The sequence below is a fragment of the Ictalurus punctatus genome, chromosome 16 (assembly GCF_001660625.3).
Source record: "Ictalurus punctatus breed USDA103 chromosome 16, Coco_2.0, whole genome shotgun sequence".
Taxonomy (NCBI): domain Eukaryota; kingdom Metazoa; phylum Chordata; class Actinopteri; order Siluriformes; family Ictaluridae; genus Ictalurus; species Ictalurus punctatus.
Genome location: NC_030431.2, coordinates 18,790,755 through 18,812,669, shown reverse-complemented (window position 1 = coordinate 18,812,669; position 21,915 = coordinate 18,790,755). Strand labels below are relative to the sequence as shown.

Here is a 21,915-nt window from a genome sequence, read left to right as displayed (position 1 = left end):
ACGTGATGTAAGGTGGTTTAAATGTGGACTGACTGAGACACAAGAGATGCCTCAGTGTGAAGCCCCCACTCTGCATGGATACAAAGGCAAAAACGGAACGTCGTCCGAGTACGCCTCGTTACTGTTGCTCTTCAAAAGCACACGAGGTTTAAAAAGGCATGCTAATTGTGGTGTTAAGTAGCAGCCTCGGGGAACGTTTTCCTGACGCAGCTGTCAGCTAGCAGGCGCTAAACAGGCTTCCGACTGCACCGATTTACACCTTCAAAAAGAGTACGCAAATGACATTCGAAGGCCAACAGCTCTCAGATGCAAAGTATAACAGACCCTGCACTCTACTGAACGCTTTTTAGTTCACACAGGAGAGATCAACTTTACAAACGTAAACTTAGCTCAAGGTTAAGATCATCTAGATTCCTCTAAGTCATGTAGACTCATATACATGATTACTTTTGCCAAGTTAGTAGTCATGTTGTTTCACAGGTATATTTGATACATTTTTGTTGACATCGGGTCACTATGGCAGGAGGCGGAGAATACTTTCTCCGAATCATACTAACACCTTCCACGTATACACAAACGGCATGTTGCTAAAGTATTGAATGATGCGGTCCCATACGGTGCCGCAACAAACGATTCTTTTCTTTACCATCAGATTTCAAAGGAAACACTGGTCTGAACGAAAACATATGCGACTCAGACACATTCCTCTCGAATGGGATGATGAGTACGGGAATTCAAATATCAAACACGGATCATTACAGATGATTTGTTTATGGTTTTAATTATAGCTTAGCAATTAAACCGTTACCATCCTTAATCACTAAAACACGTTCTTAATGTCTAAAGGATTATTATACATAATAATAACAACAACAACAACAACAACAACAACTAACCAGGCCAAAGGACTGCTTCAAACAAAGAGAAGTTTACCTGATGGAATCTTCTGGAAATGGGAGAAGGCCTCCCACAGAGATGTAGCAGTTTGGGGTCTTCTGCTGGTTCTGTGAAGGCAAAAAAAAAAAAAAAAGGAACAGATTAACATCTCACATCAGCCAGCTTCATCCCGAGGCTTTTTAAAATTCTCTTTAAAAATCTTTAATGTGTTCAAACACTGTCACAGTGTAATTCACCAACGTTTGCATAAATACTGCTGAAGGACGAATCATCTGATGGAACGAGCAAAGACACAAAACTCACTCGGTATCAAGTCCGAGTTTGTTTCACTGGCAGAACACAAAGCCTAAAAGAGTTTCAGGAAACGGTCGGAGGTCAGTAACAGGGACTCCTTTAAAAGGAACCCCGACGATGAAGACTTGTAGGCCTTCACACGCAAAAATTGCCCTCTACTACTAAAAACCATTGTTAGAAACACATGAAATATGTTCGTTATTTTAAAAATCCTTAATATTTAAGATATATGAACCTACGGAAGCCGCCATTACGTGGCATGCGCGGTGCGCTCGGGAGTCGATGACATAATATGGTTGCACTTGAGCACTCAAAAGAATTAGCTACTAGCCCCCGGAGCAGGAAAAGACTGCCATGCTGTGCTGATTTGGGCTGTAGTTTTCTAGTTGTGTGCTGTGATACAGGAGATATCTGTAAATATAATCAAACCCATAAGCATCTTGTTAGTGTTTTTTTTCTGCATATTCTCATAAAGAAAAGCTCCTGAAAGTTAGCCTAAAACACCTAGCCAAGGCATACCCAAAGTAAAATTAAAGCCGTTCTTGACGTACCATTTGGTGTACGTGCATGGTTTTCTTCTCTTTTGAAAGGTGGACTAAATATTGTTTATATTATTGGATTGTTTGGACCTTTTCCAGTGTAACACGACTGTTTTTGTCAGGATGTTATGGATCAGTGGATTACTACGAGGCTTCATCTGAGGCGAGTTGCCTCCGTTTCGTAGGTGTTTGTATGTTGGTGGTCCGACAGAGAAATGAATTGTAGCTGCTGTTGTGATTGTATCTTGAAACGGTTTACATCCATCAAATCACAAGAATCTTAGCTTTCCAAAGATACGAGTACCTTCGTACACACAGAAGCTGTGTAGCTAGCATGGCGATTGCACGATGGCGGGCCAGCTATTCTCGATTCCCCTTTCTCAACGGCTAGCAGTCACTCTTGTATTTCTAGACAAGTTTGACGCTACCTCGGTTAAACAAAACTGCAACTCCTATATTAACACTACCTGCTGCAAAAATGCTGCTCATGTGGTTTTGTAACGAGTAGGCATTTTTTATTTCTGCTTTGCACACAGAGTATGAATGTACGCTTCCTCGGATTAAAAATTTAAAAAAAGCATATAAAGTGAGTAGCCATGCTGCCTGTAATGAAATGAACACAGATCTGGTTAAAAAAAAGTGTCCATCAATCATTTAATTTCAATGATGTATGAGGACATCGGGATATTCGTTTGATTCTGCACACTTGTTTGCGGCACAGCATCTGTTGATAGTGCAGAACGAAATTCACCGAAACGCTTTTTCATTTCAAATGACGGTAAAATTAAAATAAATTCTGAAATAGCAGCTCGCTTGATTTAAAGTCCCCATGAAATCAAAATCAAATCAATCATTTTGTGGCTTTGAGTATGAATATGTTAGCCTTAAAGCGCACCTATTGTGGTTTTGAAACGTTTTGTTTTAAAGGTCACATACAATAGATTTACATGCATCCGAGGTCAAAAACACTTTAACGTGCTCATCATTTAAACTGCAGCATTACCTTTTCCCCCCAGTGTCACAAACGACTCGTTCGATGATCCGTTCTAAAGGATTCAGTCTAAACTCCACCCTTCAGAAAGCATACTCTGCTGTGACTGGTCAGATGTCCCAGTCTGCTGTGATTGGTCTACCGCTGTCAGCGTGTGTCGGAAAGGAAACGCCCACTACCATAACCAATTTCAGCTCCATCTGTCCGTGAGCAGCCGATGAAGACCAGAGGCGGGGCTTTTTGTTACAACCCTACGTAGGTTAGTACAGGAAGTAAGTTTGGAATTGCTGACGACTCGTTTCAGCTGTTCAGAATCGGTTTGCAGACTTTTTACATTCACAAACGGCTCTATAACACACTACATGAAAGGTAATATTTGAAAAACCTTAATAGGTGCACTTTAAGGTTATCTCTAAGCTAGTGTGCTCCACAACAATGACAGGATTTACAAAATCATCAGATTTTCTGTCCAATCAAATGCTCTCTAGAATTGAAAGTGTCCTGTCCGCAACATTATAAATATCCATGGTACTAACTGTCAAGTACGGCTTAGCCCGGGCTGTGAGGTAAACTAAACGATACTGGCTATCTAAAGACGGGGCAGAGCCACTCGGAACGTCTCACCCCGATTTCCTGTTTTAGTGGAAATTACGTCGTCAACACACAGAATAACTCCGTGGCATTTCAAGGCACTTCGCAGGGATTTTAAAAGTCAAAAAGGCCTTTCCGTAGATTACTACACTCCAGCATTTGATAAATATTGCACAACCTCATTCAAAAGCAATAACAGTACGCGATAAATTCTACACACACTCTGAATACTTTATTTGAAATGAAAAGATATTGCATTCAAACTGACACAGATACAGAAAGAAAGCTTGACAAAAAGGTTTGATTGGGTCCAAAGGTCTCAGGAGGTGGGATCATGTAGTACGCATCAGAAAAACTGCTTTCGTGTGGGTGTGAGCGAACACGCTGAATGACAAAAGAACGCGCGGAAGAACGGGAGCGTGAAGCTGTTCGGAGTAGAACCGGCTAAATTCAGCTACAAACGACGTTCGTGCACATCTGGAGTCGAGGCTAATGGAGATCTAGAGCGATGATGTCGAACTGTCCGGTTTAGGCCACGCCCACTTCAGATTTATACCTGAATACAAATACAGATGTGGATAGTTGGACCACTAAACAAATACAGATAGTGTCACTGCATTACACCGTTAATATACATAAAAAAAGGTTCATGCTTATTATCCCTATTACAGAAGGAACTGTACTAGACATCAGACTCTGACATCAGAGCTGTCTGACTTCACTGAGAAGTCGTCGGATGTTTGAGTAGCTACAACTACATGAATTCCTCTGCGTCTCACCCCCTTCTAAGACAGAAGTAGTGACGTGTGAGAGCCCCCCTGCACTTCTGACAGGCTCCGCCATGTCCACCGGAGATGGTGGAAACTCTTTCAGTTTACATGATCCCTGCTCATGAGCCAGACAAGTCTCGAGCCTCGCCGTTAGCTCGCAGGTCTCGATCCCTGGACAATACGAGCGCATGTACTTTTATTTGTGAGCTTTCCACTCATTTCCGTTGTAAAAGTGTGTGGGTTTAATTAGATCATTATTTTTCTTTGCTATTTTAGTTGAGCTGACTTGAGGCGTCAGAGTTGAGGCGAGTCATGCTGTGTGGAATGTTGCACAGCAGAAGCAACTCCTGCTCTGCCTCGGCGTAGTGTGATGTCATTTCCTGTTTGAAAAGCACTTCAATGCCATAAAAGGGAATTTTAGCTATCTGCAGGCGGAGAGGGAGCACGCGCCACTAACACACACACACACACACACCGAGAGAGAGAGAGAGAGAGAGAGAGAGAGAGAGAGCACGCGCTGGTTCTCCCACAGCTGGGAGTACGGCATCCTGTGCAATTACGAGCTGGAGCTGAGGAACAGAGCTTTGTTTAGCTTATTGAAAAGGAGGGAGTACAAATTTAAAACAAACCTCTGCGTGTGAGAAATGCGGCTGCGCTTTGTACAACTCGCACAATCTCACTACCGTGCCGGAAATACAACACTCCTATAACTATATCCTAATCACCACCGACTACAACAACTACGTGTAAATCTGATTCGTTTTAACCGACGCCTTCTTCACCCCGTCGCTACAGTCTATAAACATCTGAAGCACAAATCTTCACCGCATCAACAGTTCATCACAGCCTGCCATATTTACTCGCAAAAGGTCTGTGTGTCGTTAAACCTGAATTAATCCAGCCCCCACCCCACAGTGACCTTAAACAGACACCGCTGCATCCTGGCAGAGAGGAAGAGAAGCCCGAGTCCTGAGTAGAGCAACGAATACAGACATTCCTCCAAGAGCAACCAGGAGGAGACCCGGCAGAAACAAAACGCCAATGCTGATACACAACACAATCCTCAGTAGTAGTCAGGGACTAGAAATATTACAAACAACAACAACAACGACGAAACAACCAAAAAAATCTCTGTTAACAATCAATACACAAACAATCAGTCGAAATTGCTCCAAATTTAAAAAGGTGCTTAACTGATTAATAAAGTTATTTTTCTGATCTAGTGTGACTTCAAGAAAGTCTAGCCTTAAAACCTCACCATTTTCCCACTAGGCCTAAATTCCTGTCCAGAATTCGTCCCTTCCTGCGAGACTGGCCAGAGGAAGACATGACGTTAGACAGTTGCTAGGATGATGCGTTTTTATTACGATGCTGCAAGCAACACAGCAGAGCCAGTGAAGCAAAAATACGTCAAAAAAATATGTACATGTTTCTGGTTAAATGCAGGGTTTGGTTGCGTTTGTACCCTTGGCTCCCTATAAGCAGATAAGGCTTGTAGAGAACAGTATTAACCATTCTTCTGTTTCCTAAGAACCAGGTTCCTAAACTAAACGCGGGGGTGTGGCATGTTGAAGCAGGAACGGACAAATATTATTTCTGTTCAGAACTAAAGGTGAAAAATAAACTGTTTCTAAACTGTAGTATTAGTAGTGGTATTATTATTATAATAATAATAATAATAATAATAATTATTATTATTATTAGAGGTAGTGGTAGTAGTATTAGTAAGTGTTATGTCGGGGTGGACTAATGATAAATCCATTAGCAAGTAGAAAGTTCGTTTTGGTCTCCACCTATTCAGTCCGTCCAGGATTTTACTATCGCAGAACTTAACACAAAATCGAGGAAATGCCACAATATTCTCAGGAGCTTGCAATTTTTCAACGTTACCGCAGATCTGGGCCAAGATGCATCATGTCACATCATCACAACGCCAAAGCCCACTTTGGCTCACGTGTGTCGAACATGAGTACACTTTAAAACTCTAACATACAAACAAACATGACTGCGAAATTACGATTTCGCCAACTCAAGCATTTTCCGGGGGAAAAAAAAAAAGCACGCAAAAACGCCACAAGTTGCATCGCAAAGCTTGAAATAAAACCGCAGCAAAATCGAGCATTTTTGGCTGCAACAAAATCACATAAAAATTCTTTTTTTTTTTTTTTTTTTTTTTCCTCTGCGAAAACTCTGCGAAATCCCGTCCGGACTGCTAGATTTAACAAGCAGATACATATGTACTCTGATCGAGCTAAAGCAAATACTTGTATAATAAACAGCAGAACTCGTTCGAAAGAGCAGCCATGTTTGATCTGATGTCACTTGCTGAACTTGAAGGTGAGGAGACCATCCTGAGCTCCTGAGAAGGACTTGCGGAGTTGAGGGGGACTTATTCGCAGGTCGGAAATTAGGACTCATGACCTTCAGTAGAATACAGCATTACAGATGACTCCAAGCTGTCGGCGAACATTTACATGTACGCACACGGTATAAAATAAAGCACATCACATCAGCTCCAAGTATGTAGGCACTATTATGGGAGATCGCATCGAGGCCTTGTTTATGGTTTCATTTTGGAGAGCTGGAATCACTGACCACCTGAGAATACAGCAGAGAAACATGATCGCAGGCTCACTAGCTCAGTAACAGATCCTCATTGGCGCCTGGGTGTGTGGAGATCAGTGTGTGTGTGTGTGTGTGGAGAGGAGCCAGGAAATGGATCCACACTGCAGGAAAGCTTCTAATTAAATAACAAGTATTCACCAGAAGCTGTTAACACATCAGACTTACTTTAGATTTCTTTTATTACTCCCTGCTTTGTACGCCAGTGTACCTTCACGAGCGTGCGTGTGCGCGCGTCTACATGTTTCGCAAGGCTCAGTACTGCATTCAGTTCAAGGAAGCAACTTTTGGGTGTGCATGTTTACAAGCTCTCGTTTAAACTGAAACAGCAGAAGTGAAAAATTCTTAAACGTCCGACCGTGATTGACTACAAGAACGGCTTCGGTAAACGGTTCTTGTGTTTAGGGGAGATGCGATACGTTTCACGGTGTGACCACCTAGTCGAAAAATTCCACGTTATCACAATATTAAGATCAGCATTTAGAAAAGCACACACGCTGGTAGTAGAAATGAAAGGAAACCTTTATTGCAAAAGGTGTCTCTGCAACAAAAACGTCACAATCCGCTAATTGTTTTTGTGCTTTAGAAAGATACTTGAGAACGGCGCTTCCATCAAAATCTCGTACACGGTCAGTATTTCTCATGTTGTCGTTGTAAGCTGAGAAAAAAAAGAGAGCGACTGTGAGGGAAGGTGGTTCCACAAAATTTTAAAAATATAAAAATCTAACAAGCGAGGCAGTTTGTAGTTCTGCTTTACCAAGAACACACAGCTGTTTTGAGAAGTTCCTGTCAGCAACGCAATGCCTGGGCGTCATCGGGTATGATAAAGTTACACGCAGCATCGGTAGCAGCGTAACGGATGTAGAACAGTAGCGGATTACACAGGCGAAGGGATTTTAGTGCGGTCATGTCCCATGTGCAGGGAAATAAAGGTGGCTGTGGTACGATTCCGGAGGAGGACAGAGGGAGGGGGGCGGGTGGTGAAATTTGGATGGAGTCACAGCTGGATACAACAGGATAACAACCATAAGGAGTAAGAAAAATACTGTAGTTTGAAATGAAAAAAGAGAAGAAGAAAAAAAAAAAAAGCGCATTGAGGTAACAGTCGGATCATACACCCGGACACAGTAACAACCCTAATCAATTATATGGGAATGATAACATTCGACACTATGGTTTCGGCCACAAGTCACATCAGCTTATAGTGACACAAACATCCAAGAAAAGTGAAACTTCAATCCTGACCATCATCAAATACTAAACTATATCAATTAAGTATGTTTAAAAATATAGAGAATATTATGGAGTTTGCTTTATGTTACTTGTTGACCTCCTCCTTGCACAACATCTGGCTTTCCTCATATTCTGGTCAGTGTTTTATCTTGTGGTGGTGGAACAAACCTGACGTGTTTCCACCCTTTGTTGATAGGGGTTTTTGACACACTTTACAAATCACAGACGTTTGATACGCATCAGATCTTCTGTATCAGAACCACTTCCGTATTACCGAGGAAGCTCCTTTTACGGGGACGGATAATTCTTCCTCGTCCGTGGTTGTGACTCCGCCTTCCGCCATGCACGTTCTCGTTCTACGCACGAGATGCCCAGGCTGCGGTGTATGAACACGTCATTGTTACGGCAGGTAAGCGGAAACGGATGCAAATGCCCGGAGGGTTCCGAATCGAGAGCCAGAATCGTAGTTTAAAAAAAAAAAAAGGGTCGATGGGTCAGGCGATGTGCAAACAGTACAACCAGGTCAAAACTAAATGACAGAAACCAAAAGACCAAAAACAAGATCGAACACAGAATAGCGATAAACAATGAACGGCTTGGTACGGTTAGGTACGAACACAATTCGCGATACTTCGAAATGACAGAGTGAGACTAAAAGTCCTTATATACGGTGTGTGGTGATCGTGTACGGGTGTGCTTGGGGGGGGGGGGGGGGGGGGGGGGCAGTCTTTGTCGGCCACGTTGATAGGACGAGGTGTGTCCTGGGAAACTGAGCTCTCTGTGGGTGCAGGGATTCAAATAAGATGATATAAGTGAAGATAAGGAAAGATGTACCTTCATTGAGGGGAAATTCAAGTTTACACAGCAGCACAAGTTGGAGCAGTAACACCAAAGAAAAGAAAAGAATTTCCATACATCTGTATGACTATATCGTCAATATAGCGGGATGACGACTTCTGATCGCAGGGAGGAATTGTACCAGTACGTCACGGACGATACGATATGGAACGGCCCTGTATGGGATAGTAAGTAAGTTTTGGCCACTTACATACTGCAATCCCGCTCGTGTCCATCTGTAACTATCTGCTCAGAGGTCATGCAGGCATTTCTAATTTGAATGTCATGAATATTCAGAGATCCTGACATCATTTATATAGTTACCGTACCGCGAACCATATTAATAATACCACATAGTTATAAGTCTATAATCGCCCATTAGAGCTGGCTGATATATTGATATCGTGAGAGATGATTACGCGATACACTTTACTGAGATATCGTTGGTATTGCGATATATGTCTTTACGTTTTCAACAATTACAAATTAAACTGTACTGGATGAAGGTCGTTGATTTTACGTAGTTTTTTTTTTTTTTAATCTTTGTCTTTGTAGGCATTAAAGGAAAGTATCGCCAAACTCAGGTTAACATTTTTTGTTGATTTGACTACTGTTTTGCAGACAGTTTGCTTGCCAAATTATATCATGATATGCATCGTGTATCGTAGAAACGTCCTCAAGTACTGCGATGTGACATGTGTGTCATATCGCCCAGCCCTAATACCTTTCCAAAGTGTTTTTTGTTCATCACTACCGTTAGCAAAATTTCGATAGGTAGCTCTATTCCTCTAATAAATAGATTAAAAAAAAAATACTAATGAACACATTTAAATATCTGAATAGTTGGATTATGAACAATATATCATATGTCATCTGTATATTTTTATTTCACGGTTAAAGTGATCCCTGGCTGAAAAAAGTTTGAGAATCATTGATATATTTGGATACCGTGATAACTTTCCAACCATAACCTATCATATTTTAGCTATGCTGCCTATTACTTAGCTTCCAAGTTCAGTGTCTGTCTCTTCATGTCCCTGTCTCCGAGGTCCAAAGCAATCAGACTTATTTTGATTACAACCCGAGCTCACATACTATGGAAAAGTTCTCAAATAGCCAAGAAATCCAAAGAAAAATTAGCTTTGCTTTAACCAATTTGATTACGAACACCAATCTAGAGCATGCAATGAAGATTTGTGTTGATGGACGATCTTTTGAAACCGGGAGTCAAGGTGGCAGAACGCTTGACTGATTCCCGCAGCGGCCAACAGCGTTCAATATACACCAACGCGGAACGTAAACAAACTCAACAGCGGCTTAGCAAACTGCTAAATAATCACTAGTGGACTTTACAGAGGACGGTGTCCACCTCCAGTGAGGTGCCGAGGACCGGTAAAGGAAATGACGCGGGAGAAGATACAAAACCGACAGTTCACCGACCGCTCATGTTTGCCCCTGAGCAGCTGTTTAGCTGGATGCAAATTTAATCCATGAGCGCAGAACAGATTTATTATTTATTTTGTTTCGGATTTTTTTTTTTTCAGGATCCGCCGTCATATCGGTGTCCAAAACACCAAGCGACAACGATTTCGATTTCCTGGGCACTTAACAGAACCTTATGCGGAGTAGTAAACTCTTGTAATTCGTTTAACTGAAGTAACGACATCATCGGCGATCTTTATGATCTCTGTGGTTATTCTGAAAACTCAAAGGACTGTCACTGGTTTCCAGTACGTTATCTTGTAAACTAATTAGCTGCTAAACAACAAGGGCGGCCGTGGCTGAGGTGGTAGATCGGGTTGTTCACTAATCCTACGGTTGGCGGTTCGATTCCCGGCCCACATGACGAAGTGTCCCTGGGCAAGACACTGAACGCCAAGTTGCTCCCGATGGCAAGTTAGCACCTTGCATGGCAGCTCTGCTACCAATGGTGTGTGAGTATGTGTGTGAATGGGTGAATGAGACACTGTAAAATGCTTTGGAACTGCCAAGACCGTTTACCATTTAAATTCTGTGCCGCTTTACAGTTTCACAGGAAGCACATGCTTTCAGTACACAAGAGTTCAACTTCAGGGCAGGAGATTAACACACACACACACACGACTAGTTTCAGTTACTTAACCTTAAACTATGTCTAGTTTTGTCTTCAGCCTAAGCACAGTGGTGTGTGGGGTCTTAGTCACCACTTTCCTCTAATGATTCATTCTTCATAAGTAAGATGCACTTCATGCTAATGAGATGCTAATTTAATAACATGACGTCTACGCTACATCACAAGAAGGCCTGCTGCTTATTCCTTATTTAAAAGATTGTATAAGCGTTCAGGGACAAAGTAAAGGCTCTCTGCATGCTTCAGTAACAAACGGCATTTCGGGTACTACGGTATACAAACAGCAGTTTGATACGACGCTATGAAGTACGCTGATCAGACATCAGAAATCAGACGAACGTGGCCTGAAGAAACGACAAGATCGTGCCTGAACGTTCGCGTTAATGAAACATCAGAGCATACAAAAAAAAATGTCAAGTTGATGCGTCGACGCTGATGTATGATGTGCAGCACTTTCCGGAACATTACTGAAGAATCACAGGGAGGGTCTCGTTCTTTCTCCACATGACTCAAGCTGGAAAATGAATCATTTGCAGCCACGAAAAAGCCAAGATGTTTTATTTGGATCAGATGGGTCACTTTTGTCCCCCCCCCCTTGTGGAAATGTCTCGGTAATGCCACTCCCTAAGACATCATACATAACATTCCCAAGTGATCCGTTTGTCAAATTCCACTCTAGTCTGAGATGATCAGCTGGTCCAGAATCTGCTCTCGTGTCTACGCTTGTCGTAAACCGAGGTGAGAGAGCGGCGCTTTTTTTAGCCGAGCCTCGACCGGGGCCAAAACAGAAGCTCTCGAAGCGCACGTAAAAAATTGCACCGAGTGTCACTGTGTGAAACGAGAAGACCGGTTAAAGCTTCGACGTTCTCGGATACGTACAGACTTTTACTGTCATGTGGAGGTTGTAAAGCAGTAAATTCTAAACAAGGAAAGTCAATACAAAGCCTCTGCATAGCTGCGCTTGGGAAACTAATGACACTAATTATGTGAACTTCAAGGTCAAAGCCCAGCATGAAGGCCGGCCCGACTCCAGTAGGAGGTCAGCAGATCTGCTAGCACACAGACACTCGGCGCACAGCACCATGATTAATCAATACGCTGGGCGTGTAACTGTTTTAACGTGCCAGACGACGCAAGGCATTTCAGCAGGAGATTATTTAAATCTTCATAAATACAGCTGATCATTTAGAAAAAGGTAGTCAAAGTGGCATTCTCTCCTGAGCTTTATTCTGAGCGTCATGGGCACTAACCGACACGATGTTTATTCTGGAGGCTACGTCAACATTAATCCGGATAAACCTGAAAACGCAGATTTTCCTTCGTCTTTTAGCCTTCCCTCCACACCGAGACGGCGGTCTTTGTCCAGCTGAAACCTGCGCTTTGCCAAAACTCTCTTCCGAGTGGATGCATTTGAAAACGCCGTTTCCGTGCTGTGGTATGAACCGACACGACGATGTGTTTCTAGTCATCTGACCCGCTCGACTCGAAACAAACGAGACGGTGGACGGTGTTGTTCTGCAGTTGTTGTGTTGATCCTGTTTGATAGCTTTGTTAAAAGATCGTCACTTTATACCACCTTCAGATTGCATTGCTAATTAAACGCCTGACGGACATGACGTGCGCCGAAGCTTCTTACCTTTCAAGCGTTTTCAGACGTTTCGCCGTTCACAAGCAATTTTTTGAAGAGCGTTCGAAAACGTCAGTGCAGACGGAGAGCGTGTTAAAAAGAAAAATGTCGTTTCCGGATTAATGTGGACGTAGCCTAAAAGGTGCTATTGTTCTCCATGCACAGTACTGCCGGTGTGAGAACTTTGGGCGACTGTGGCTCAGGAGGTAGAGCGGGTTGTGCACTAATCGTAGGGTTGGCGGTCCGATTCCCAGCCCACGTGACTCCACGTGCCGAAGTGTCCTTGGGCAAGACACTGAACCCCAAGTTGCTCCCGATGGCGAGTTCACACCTTGCATGCCAGCTCTGCTACCATTGGTGTACGAGTGAGTGTGTGTGTGAATGGGTGAATGAGACACATTGTAAAGCGCTTTGGATAAAAGCGCTACATATATGCAGACCTTTTACCATTTAGCATAACTTCATGACAAAAGAAATTTGGTGCTTGAGCAACAAACCTGACAGGGACACACTTCACTGGCAAACTGCAAAGCAATACACAAACCATTTCTTTTGGCCTGTTCATTCAGATTCAGTAAGAGCGTTATCCTGGTCAGGATGGGGAAACAAATGTCACTTTCTGAAGATCTTTTTTTCCCTCACCCCAATTTGCAAGATCTCGAAACGTTTCAATAAAACCCATTTTGAAAAACGAACACTATTTGTGATTAATACCAGAACACAGGATCTTAACCGTTTAAACGCATCCTTTGTCTTTTTAAAAAAAAAAAACACACACATTACAATGTAAACAGCATTAGAACGGTGATGTTATTCTGACAGCTTTCCTGCTGATTCACTTCCCCGGTCCTGTGTTTGAAGGACAGTGGTTTCACGACATGACGCGAATCCACGTCACGCGGTCCTTTATCTCTATATGCAAGCTGACTCTTCTCATCCTCCGCCAGGTCCATTTAACCGTTCTCATTCATATCGGTCTCCTCCAGAATGGAGTTAACACACACGATTACTTCATGGAGAACAATGCTGCTTATCATTATAAGGCATGTTGTCTCTCTCGCCAGTACGGATGGGGCGATATCTTATCGTTTGCGATATAGCGGGAGAAATTCTCCCCACAACAAGAATTAGTCTTCCCGTGATGATGACGATAAAGCCTAGTCGATGACGTATTTGTGAGCGACGGCCTGCGACCCGTTCTCATCTATCGTGCGGAGCGAAAACAACCATGGCGGTCATAAAGCTGAGGAGGAGTTCATCGCTAAACGAGGAGCTACCTCTAGAATCTGGAACGGGTTCGGTTACAGGAAATCGGTTTTAATATTAGATCGGCGTTTGCATTTCTGAGGCTCTCAAGATCACGGCGATCACGTGTAGCCAAAAACAGTGGTGCACAGTACTACATATATATACATATATATATATATATATCTCATCACTGATATCATTATCGCAATAAAATACCAGAAAATATCGTGATATTCTTTTAAGTCCATATCACCCATCTCTACTCGCCAGGAAGCAACACCCATAAACTGATGTAATAAAGTGAATCAGCATGTGTTTACACGATAAACGCGGCTGGCGTCCTTGCCCTGCTTTGATGTGTTGTAATAAATCTGCACATTCAAATACGGGAAGTTTTGCGTATATACACCGTACATGGTCTGGAACGCTCTCTTTAATGTATATGCAAGAACACACTAAACAGAAGACCACAGCACTTCTCCTTCTTCTGGCGATCACTTTGCAGTGCTCGTTACAGCGGGAGATAGTTACACTTAACCAGAATGTGAAACGCCCGAGGTTGTGGACAGGACATCTTTGCACGGGCCCAACGAACGGACATGGCCAACAAACTGTGAATTCCGGCACAGCGATACGAAGTCCAACAGAAAGCAGCTCCGTGTCTTCTGCTGGCAGGAGTCACGACACGCTGATGACTTAAACATGGGGGAATATATGCAACAGCTCTCAAAACATCTGCAGCAGTGTAATCTGCAGAGCAAATCCCTACTGCTCTAATCTTACAGCACGTGAGACAGTAAGTACTCCCACGGTGTAGGATAAACAAACGCCGGGGCAGTTCAGGGTCAAGGGAAAAGTCGGACAGCCTTCAAAAAGAAATAGAATGATGAAAGCTAGATTGGCACAATTCCACGGTTATAAAAAGGAGTTAAAAGAAATCATAAAGATGGTGATAAACAAGTTAATACTATGCTTAAGAGGGGTGTACTGATCCGACTATTGGAATCGATGCACTGATCTAAAAGGCAGACTGAAATGAATCAATGCAATGATCACAACTCTATGATTTCTATCAAGTACAACTGATTATACATTGTATGGATTAAAACTATATCAGGATACTTCACTGTATGAAAATAGTAACATTTCAACACTACATTCCTGACGTCAGACGCCACTTCCTGACGTTTTCTTCTTGCGGGTTTTTGAAAGAGATGTTCAAGTCACATCTGATCTTCTGTATCCGAACCACTTCCATACTATGGAGGACAGTCCTTTTGTTTGTGTAAGGTTGGAGCACCGCCTTCCGCCGTGCTTGTTCTACCTGCGAGACATCCACGTTGCGTCTCATAAACACGTCAACAACTATATCGTCAGTATCGCGGGATGACTGTTCTCATCATGGGGAAGAATTGAACCGGTACATCATGGACGATATGATATGGCACATATCATACATCAATGACTATCTTACAAATAAATAAATAAATAAATAAATGTTTTTTTTTTAAAAAGGACAAACTGGTGTGTTAAAAAAATTAAAAAAATGAAAAACGATACATTAAAAGGCTCGTAGGGCGATTTGCCGGTACTCTGAAACTTTTAAAATAGTCTCTCTCAAAGACGATACAATCTGTGAGTTAACAAAAGGCCTTACCCCAAATTCTTAACAAAGCTGTTCACTGAACCAAATCGTATCACGGCGGATTCAGCGGTATCGTTAAAAATGTCACATCATTGACTTATAAATCAAAAGATGGAGGTTTACACCTCTAGTTTAGGAAGGAAAAAGACCCATCTTTTTATTCAATATTCAGCCTAATATTCTTTAATGCTCTTAAAGAGATGCAAAGATGTGGTCTGAATGTAAATAATGAAGCACAGACCCATTAATCAATGTAAATAGTAATCGACGTAAATGTGTAAAAACTACACACCGACTTAAAAAAAAAAATCACGTATTTCAGTCATAAAATGTCTTCTGCTAATTTTGCTGTGAACGTTCAGAGTCCCGTCGAACATGTTCAAACCGCCTCGTTGCTAGATATCGGTTCACGTTCGTTATTTGTAAAGTGCGGCTCTGATAGCGGTGAAGCACAAACTTTCTGAAACTCGTTAAGGCAGCTCATCGCTGGCATCTTTATTGAGCAATTCCACGCTACATTCCTCTGGAATTCCACAGCGATTTTCGGCGGACTCCAGGCGAGATACGAGGGAGGGGAGAAAGGCGGGGAAGGACGACCCAGGCGCCGGAGAAAGGGGGGGGGGGGGGGGGGGGCTCCCTGTTGCAGGTCCAACACTTGTTTTGTTGCCTCCCCACCAGCTTAAGGAATGTGTGCAGAAGTGGAGTTGGGAATGTTTTTGCTGGCGACAAAGTAATTTCATCCGAGTGATCCGTCTAAGAAAATACAGGAGGCTCGGTGTAGACTGCGAAGGTGTAGCAATGCTTGCCAGGACTAACATTCAATCAATAACGCAATAATCAAGAATGCTTTTTCAACTGCAAAGCCTCCTAAACAGAAACCAAGGCATAGGGCAGAGTGTACACAGTGTGGTGACATCTTGATGTTTAGAACGTCTTCAGAGCGGGAGGAGACGCGGTCTATTCAGACAAGCTGTAACTTTCGCACAGTTTGAACAGCCACTGCTGTGAGCAGTCACTTCCTTCTTTCTTTGTACTGAATAGGGGTGGGTAATAAATCATCAATCCAATTACACTGTGAAAGGTCATTCTTTGCTCTTTTGTGTCCTTTGAAAACCTCTGTGTCTGACTAATTGATGTCACATTCGTAGGACTGTCTTGGTAAACTAACTGAACTTATTTCTTTTGTTACCTGTGTATTTATGTAATTGTTTGCTTACTTCTTAAATGTTACATATTGTTATACCACAGCGCTGCTGAATCTGACTGGTCAGTCGGTGACTTGTACAGAGGGCACGATCCTAACACATAGAATAAAAATGGGTTTCAACTGTGGCATTATTGAACAAATTAAACATATAATCTTTGATGCGTTAAAGCTTTATGTCAGGAGACGTTTCGTTAACGTTTATGGAACGAGTCTCCAGTGTAAGCACGTTGTACAAGTTACAGGTCTTCATCCCGTCATGTTTTACTCCATACTTCTATTCAACAAATGGAAGTTTGTGGATGTTTGTACGGCTGCAGCTAACGATTATTTGGATAATCGATTCGTCTGTATATTATTTCTTTGATTAATCGATTAGTTGGATTAAAAGGCCAATTTTTCTTTTCTCTATTTTGAAAAAAACATTTTATTTCACATTCTGCCCGATTTGGTCCTTCAAACAAGGTGTTAAATGTGTCTATATGGGCTATGCTTTACATTGTGCAAAGGAGTTTTTAAAATATTAACACTATATTTTGAAAACAAAAACACAACTGAGTGTCCACAAGCTTTAAAGCAGAAGTTAAATCACTATGTTAAAATGCTAAAAAAAGAAAAACAAAAAGCACAAACTAAGTATTAACTGGTAAGAGGTTGAATGTTCTGCATTAACACACATTCACTCATCTCAACACAGTAGCAGGTTTCTTTATTCTGTAAACGTATGAAACTTCTTACATTTATATACAATTACATGTTATAACCCCATTACAGCTACTGCTCTCATAAAACACACAATGACCTTTGTTTGTAAATATCAAACAACATATTTGATCAAAATGAATATGTCAGTCAGAGTTATTGCGCTTCCTTTCTATCGCGTGCTGTTTGATTGACGCGCATGCGTGGACTCGCGCTCGTTCAGTGAAGTTTAATGGAGACTCGCTCGCTGTCGGGACGAGGTTTTATGAAACTGGAAATACTGACGTGACTTTCTAATATTTACAGATAAGGATATAAATGTAAAAATGGCATTTCTGCGCTGAAGAAAACATGTCTGGAACACATTAAACGGCACACGCATCTGCCGCAGCATCTGACAGGACGAGCCACGTTAATACACTTACGAGTCTGTTTGAAGCGCTTAATATAAAACACTCATGTTTTGGACAATCTGGATCGTGTACTTTTGGAAAACATTATAAGGAATTGTGCAAATGACATTTTACTTGCCGCGGTACACTTTTAATATGATATCGCCTAGAACATTTGCCATTTGCTCTTCTCATGCTCATGCCTAGATTACTACATGGAGAAAAAAACCCCCACAGTTAATACCACCACAGTTTACCAAAAAAAAAAAAATAATAAAAAAAAAATAAACCACAAGGAAAGCACTACACATTTATAAGCTACACGACAAGGGAAAGGGCTTTAATCAAATCAGGAGTTTATCCACCTAGTCACTGAGATGGCTTTCTATGACCAAAAAAAATGATTTTTTTTTTTTTTTTTTTTGAAATAACCAGCTCGTAATAAAAAACTGCCGAAGTGGAGAAGATCTGAACACTTGCGAAAGCGTTTAATTAAATCTGACTCCAACTTTCAGTATGAAGGGCTTCAGCTGAGTGAAAAAAGAAATAAGAAACAGGACGTAGCACTATCTTGTGAGGAAGGAACAGCTATTTGTATTCCAGTCAAGAGGAAGTATTTGCCTGCCTTCCCCTTCTAAAGGACTTTCACATTTGTACGCAACCATGTGAAGCCGCATGGAAGGTGAGATGTGCTTACAGAACTCTGCGGAGCCTTCAAGTAGGATTAGACACAGCAAGAACCGATGAAGACGCTTGAATTTCTGAAGTCAAGCAGGCTAGACATGAGAGCGAGAGATTCCATTTACACTAAAAACGGTTTCTGCCAGTCTTCTGAGTAAAGCTCAGCAGAAAGTGATCTGAGGTTGCAGATGACCCTTCTGGCATGACATGACCAGTGACACGGACCTTACATTCCTTCAGTCACATTCCCACAGGGGGACGGGAAGTCGATGTGCACATTTTTACGTCCGCAGACACGTTTATGCGATGCAGCTGTTTTTCCCCACCAAAAACTACAGACCATCTGCTTTAAATCCCAAACAATAGGCCAAAAATCATGCTTCACACCCTCATCAGCTAAAACGCTTGCATCAAAACAAGTGCAGGCATTGACATGCGAGAAGAACGGGATTAAACTTGTGTATTTGATTTCAGAGTACAGCTATGCTGCACAGTAGGCAGAACTTGAATATTTATTGTGTTTAATTGAACAGTTCGCGGAAGCTCAGCAAGACCATATGAGCTTTCATAACAACAGCATAGACATCTTATTGATAAATTCATACAAGGCTCTTTAAAAAAAAATAAATAAATAAATAAAAAAAAAAAAAAAAAAGATGAAGGATGGTCAGATTTCAAATTCAAATTAATACCATGGGCCTCTGATGTCTTTAATGATGTGTCAAAGACCACATTTCTGGCACAAAAAAAATTTGAAACTGTATTCATTTATCACATTAAATAGCAGCCTATATTATACTAAATGCGTAACAATTTACAGCAAATGGGTTGCAAATATGGCTGTTGCATACAGTACATATGTCATTTTTAAAACTATAAAGAATGTTTTATTGGTTCCAGACCGAACCCGCACATGTGCAGTACGGAGAGGTGTTTTCGCTCACACATACGAGCCTCAAGTGATTTGGGGGCCGCCAGAAGCAGACTGGCTTGGTTAGGACTCGCTCCAACTTCAGTTCTGACCCAGTCTTTCAGCCATCTCAGATATCCATCGCTAACCACACTCCCCCAGCCAGACGCTACAGATGACTCAGTTTTGTATACCAAAGTTTTATCATGTAATGTAAACCACTGCTAAAAGTGGCTCGGGGTAGAAGGTGTCCCAAAGCTTCATCGCAGGCAGCGGTTATTAAACTATACAAATGTATTCATAAAATCGTTCACAGGAGCGTTGGTAAAATGGTTTTCGAGAGCTCGTACGTTTGTGCAGACTCGCTGATCTGAACCTTGACTGATAGTCTTGCCTAAAAGAAATTCACTGAAACTCAGTGGTTTCATATTATAAATGACGCAATCCAAAATGAATAAATTAAGACAAATCCATAAATGAAGACGGATAAGAGTAGGCATTCATGTGGGACAAAAGAAATGGCAGTGTATGAAAGGAGGATGAGTCATTTCATGCCTGTTTTAGAGGGCAAGCAGCAGTGGCCGAGGTGCGATTCATCACAGAATTATCCAACGCTGTGCTTCGGAAACGCTCGTTCACCGCTTAATCGTCATCTTCAGCTCACTGAGCTTTGCCTTCTTGATAAACATGTGCAAATGAGCAAAAAGATCAGTGTTACCGAAACTTTTTGTAAATCTGGTGCAGATTTTCAGTTCGGTTCGGTCTACGAAAACATTTCAAAGCCTACAAAAACTTCAAGAGATAAATGAGGCCCAATGTCTGGTGAGGAAGAGATTTCATAGATGTAGTAGTGAATCCCGTTTGACATCAACGCCACAAAGAGGACCGATAAAACAGACAGAATTAAGCACAGTGTGCGCGAGATAGACGTCACTTAACGATTCCCATTGGTCCAGTCCTCAGGGCACGTTTCCTCCTTAGTCATGATGACCTCTCAACTAGACGTTTGGTAATCATATGTTTAAACTGTGTGACTAATGCCTCTTTCCTTACAACTCCAATCTCTTAACAAGCACCACTCAGACACTCCCCGTGCTGGCATGGATTACAAACAGCCTGCATTGGAGCGTAAATGTGTTCAATGACAGCTTAAGAATATTTTTTTTTATGTTCTTTTTCAATAAACTCCACACACCACTCATCAAAGAACTCATCTTCACTCTAGTGGGTGTGATGGCGTTAATAAAACGTGTCCTATTAGAGGCAGAGGGGATCCAACTGGCTTCAAGAGTGAAGGATTTCTCTCGCCTTTGGAATAACAGTACATGTTGCTTTGACCAAATATGGCTGGCTCCAAACAGTTGTAGGAGACAGCCTCCAGCACCTCGAAACAAACCTCGAATCCAAATCTCCAAAAACGGGAGAGACTGTGGAGTCCACTGCACACGCCAGACATAAATCCGGCTCCAGTCATCGCTTTCTTGAGACTCACCACAGACGTTCTGCCATACTAGGGCTCCGAAATGAGAAAGTGGGTCCAATTTGGTGCAACAGTCATGAAAGAGCTGGTTATTGATATGTATTACGACAAAAACATATGCTTCCAAAATAAAAATAAAAACCTGTGTCCATTTCTAAGCTGTCTAATCAATGCCTGTCCAATCCAAACAAGTCAGTGATACAAAGATGATAAAAAGGCAACTTTTTTTTTTTAATGCCAGTTGATTGTTTATTCTTGGCACATCAAGGTCCTCCACATTCATACATTACTGGTTTCAGTTTTACAGCCTTCAGGGGATGTCTACAATGACTATGCCACTTCCAGAAAGTTCTCTAAAAACAGGACTTCCAACCCCCAGAATAGATAGTGCTGAACAAGCGAACACGCTAGGTTCTGTTTAAAAAGCACACCAAGCTGAACTTATATTGTATGCAATAGAGTAATAAAAGTGAACTCAAACAAGAACTAAAAGTTCATAGTTGTCCGTGTGATCATGTGATCAAAAAAAAAAAAAAAAAAAAGCGTAAAACTTTGGTTACTTCATCTTATATTCACAGTTTGGTGAACTGGTTTATAAGGTCCAACTGACTTTAGTTTAAAGGAGAGCTTTTTAAAGTGGATTATTTAATCAGGCTAAACCATAAAAAAAACCTCCCCCACCCATAAACACACACAAACACAGTTCACAGCAGTGTACGACGAGAATATCAATAGCACCTACAGCTGCACCTAACCACAGAGGCTTGTTAACATACAAAATTCATTAGTACCCAACACCACCAAAAATTTCCTTTAACATGTAAGTATTAAATAAAAAGCATGCTTGTAAATTTCGTTTCAGTGATAGCATTCCGGTTCATTGTTTTTACCCCCTTAAAATCCAAATAGTTAAACCCATATGGAAATATGTTGTCAGTCTTAATTATGGGGACAAATAATCAATGCTACATTATAAAATAATTGATTCATCAGAACCAGAGCTAAAGGAAGCATTGATGGTCCAAAAGGCATCCATGTGACAGCCGAGGGCTTGCGGTTGTACCCATGTTCACACATGGAGGTTGACCTCAGCGTCTGATCTGGAACGATGGGCAGCAGGTCACCTGGTGAAGGCCATGCAT

The 21,915-nt window shown here is 41.8% G+C and overlaps 1 protein-coding gene across 2 annotated transcripts in view; it reads right to left on the bottom strand.

Moving 5' to 3' along the window:
* Nucleotides 1-21,915, bottom strand: part of tln1 (talin 1) — an 86,808-nt gene that overhangs the window by 59,505 nt on the left and 5,388 nt on the right. For both annotated transcript variants that reach the window (XM_017489074.3, XM_017489075.3), the window contains exon 2: nt 934-1,004. The gene's annotated coding sequence lies outside the window, so the exon portion shown is untranslated. The remainder of the gene's footprint in view (nt 1-933; nt 1,005-21,915) is intronic.